Source organism: Cyanistes caeruleus, chromosome 9 (assembly GCF_971803275.1).
Source record: "Cyanistes caeruleus chromosome 9, bCyaCae1.hap1.1, whole genome shotgun sequence".
Taxonomy (NCBI): domain Eukaryota; kingdom Metazoa; phylum Chordata; class Aves; order Passeriformes; family Paridae; genus Cyanistes; species Cyanistes caeruleus.
In genome coordinates this window covers 22,890,910-22,894,551 of record NC_141709.1, presented here as the reverse complement: position 1 = coordinate 22,894,551, position 3,642 = coordinate 22,890,910, and positions in this window count along the sequence as shown.

Below are 3,642 nucleotides of genomic sequence, written 5' to 3'. Positions count from 1 at the left end.
TTGGGATGGGTTTTTGATCTCTTGAAGGTTGCTTAGGTGCCATAGAAATTAAAAGTCATTTAGTTGCTTTGGAATTCAATCCAGCAAGTTTGAAAACATCTGCTTATAAAGATCTTTTTGTAATCTCACCAACATCAAGCCTTAGGATAGCCTCAAGCTGTATGTCAAGATGCATTACAACCCTTTCTGCTTCCTGCCATGCAGTGATACTCTGCTTGCTCCACAGCTTTCTGCTCTCATGAGGGGGTCAGCATTCCATTCTTTCAGCCATTTTTGTAGTAGCTGTGCTGAAAGCTTCCTGAACCCCATTTGTAGTGTGTTGAACAAATGCGCTCCATTCTTTTCTAGTATATGCATCCTATGTGCTAGTCTGACTCAGCAGAAGCAGATTTTTTGGCGTCAAATAGGTTTTCCTTAAACACTGAAATTTGCTGTAACTTAGGGTGAAATTCTGTACACTTGAATTCAAGTGCTAGACCTAAAATTACAGAACATGAACATGAACAAAATAATTGTAAATTATATTTACAATGATATTGTAAATATAATTAAGAGATAATTTTACTTTTCCAGACAGTAAATGCTGATCCTCTTTTGCAGCTGACATGAGTAGTTATGACTATATTGCTTACTGAACACATCCTATATACAGATCCTATAGAACTAGGGCATTTGTTGTACAGCCACTTACTGTTCAGCACCAAAACTGAGCAAATAGCAGCACTAATCTCCTCATGAGGTGCAGAATTTCAACTCTTCATTTGTCAGATTGCTCAGCAATCAACTGTTGGATGGAATGATTTGTGTCCTTCAGCTTTCTCTAGTTAATTGCTCTATTATTTAAACAGTGAAAATAGAGACCTATTGTTGATCCCCTTAGGTGTAGAAGGTATAAGTGCCCTGTGCCTGTTGCCCTGGAATTACTGGCTTACCCAAGGGAGGAGCTGTACAACAACAATCTTGTTAGTCATGCCTGATTGCTTTATCAAGGACAAACTGCCATGTTCACAGCCCTGCTGCCCTGCTCTCAAAAACCCCCTAATGCCACCCGACCAGCACCTAAAATACAGCATTTCACTGAATAAGGGTAGGTGCCCCATGTGTAGTGAACCACTCACTGTATTGAAAAGGCATTTCTTATCCAGCAATGTGTCTTTGTTCCACGTACATTCTCCGCAAACTTTATGGCTGTTGCATGCTATGATTCTTGCATCCCAAGTATTGTGTTGAGACACTGAAGAATGGGGTAGCCTGTAGTGTGCAATATACTCAGAATGAAAGGATCAAATCAATTTTTCTTTTTAAGTACATGATTTACTTTTCTTTCTAAAACCAAGGCTAATAGCAGTTTCATTTAAGTTGTTAACTCTCTTGAAAAAGTTGATTTGAATTAATTTTTGTATCCTTAGTACCCTGAGTTGCTGGAGGCTCATTTGAATTGATTAATCTAGTTTTACTGTGCATTAATTAGTGTTGGTAGATACTTCTTAGAGGGTGCACATTCAAGGGAGTCTGAACACAGGATAGATTGTAGCTGGAGGAAGTATCTTTTGTTCATTACAGCCTTTTCATCAAGTTTCTCCACAGACTGACTCATATACAGCTCTACAAACCACTCAGTCAGCATTGTGTTATGCTGATCAAATGTGAATTAAAATTGCTAATCCATGATCTGAGCAATATTAATAAATAGTGCTTGTAGATTAGGTGGGGAAAAAAAGTCCATGGTAATCTACCTTTTCAGTAACAGAGATGAAACTGAGTGTTGAACACTTTACTCTTCCTTCCAAAGTAGGGGATTGCTATGGCAATTTCACACAGATGCTTCTTAGGTTTGGGTTATAATTAGGCATGTGTGCAGTATCATCTTCCTCCGATTTAAATGTCACAAAAAAGGTTTCATTTCACTTGTTACATCATGTAACTAATGGGCTAAACTATACATGCTCCATACTGTTTGTGTCTTCAGTTTATTTGATCAGCTCCATTGGCCTCATCATTTTTTCTTTCCATAGTTAAAAGCTGATGCTATTGCTCCAAGCTGTAGGTAGGATCAGCATAGTTTCTGTACCAGCTTCAGCTGTTTTTCTCCATCTGCCTCCATATGAAACATGGAAACACACTTCCACTGAAGAGAGTTTTGAAACAGATACCTAAATTAGGACTGTTAATGTCCATAAATTCTTTTTAAAATAAATCTCTCAACCTTGCTATATGTGGAAACTTGACTGTGTTCATTTGGTAAATTTCATTAACAAAATTATTAATAAACAGTATTTACTGGGTTTTAAAATTCAGTTATCTTTTCACAAAACAAGGAAGGAATGGAGACAAGACATAAATACTTGTTACCAATTCCTTTATAGTACATTTTAGTAAATGGGAAAAGGCTTCTTTTAAAAGAAGTTGCTTATTTAAAATAGAAAACAACAACCCCCCTTAAATATCCAGATGAACGTGAATAGTTTGGTACTGTTAATTAATACCTTATTTCGTCTCACTGCACTATCATCCAGTGAATGGCAACAAGCTGTCTGAATTGCATTCTAGTAATGGGGAAAAGGTACACACAGTTCTGCAAGTTCAGAGAAACCTTCAGTTTATTTTGTGGTTTTAAACTGAACTGGACAGTCAACTATTAAAGTGTGGGGACAAGTTTATTGTGCATTTCTATTGGGGTTTTTATTGGTGGAAATTAGTAACAATATTTAATCTAATTGTCTCCTACTAGAACTGGACAAAAGCCATTTTTGATTATTCATTTAAATCTACTACATGCTATCTTGGAAAAGCTGAAATCAAATTGGCTTCAAGCCTTTTTTTTACCTCACAGCATAAGCAGTTGAAAATCTGTACATAATTTTGTGTAATCAGAGGTGCTCTGATTAGGTCTGGTAAGAACTTTCGACTCGGGGCTGTCCACAGTAATTCATTGTCTCTGCCTGCTTGGCCTGACTCCATGTGCCAGAATCCTTTTTCTCTGCAATGGTTTGTCTTTGTTATTCTGAAAGTCAGAAGATCTGGTAAGGCAGTGCTGCTTTTCTCTCTGTGCCTTTTGAGCAGTTTCATTTAGAAGTGCTGAATGTTGTCTCATGAATTTTGCACTCTTCACATCTTGGGTGGATTCAATGGGCTACTGAAAATGGAGCAGTTCCACTGAGGTGTTTACTTTGGAGCACAGATGTATCCTGATGAGCCTCTAACTACAATATGTAGCTCTATTTCACAGTAGATGAAACATTTTGAATTTATTAAATGTTACAAACACTTGGAAAGTTTATTTCTGTGTTAAATCTCAGTATTTCGGAGCTGTTGTCCAGTACAACAGGAAGTCTCTTAAACTTTGGTTGTGTTACTGTTGCTTTATTAACCTTTAGAGATTTACAGATAGTCTGTGATAAATGAGGAGTTGCCTGAAGTCCTTGTATACTTTAGGTTTTCTTTTATATCCTGGATAGAAATCTATACTAGTCATTATTTGGTACTTCGCTATTAGCAGAAATTCCTGAAGTAACGAGTGGAGAGTCGGTAAAGGACCCCGCTGTGGCGGAGGCAGGAGCGGTCTTTGCGCAGGCAGGGCAGCGCTGAGGGCCCCGAGCTGCCCGGGAGGGGCAGGGGCAGGACCGGGGAGCTCCGTGCGCT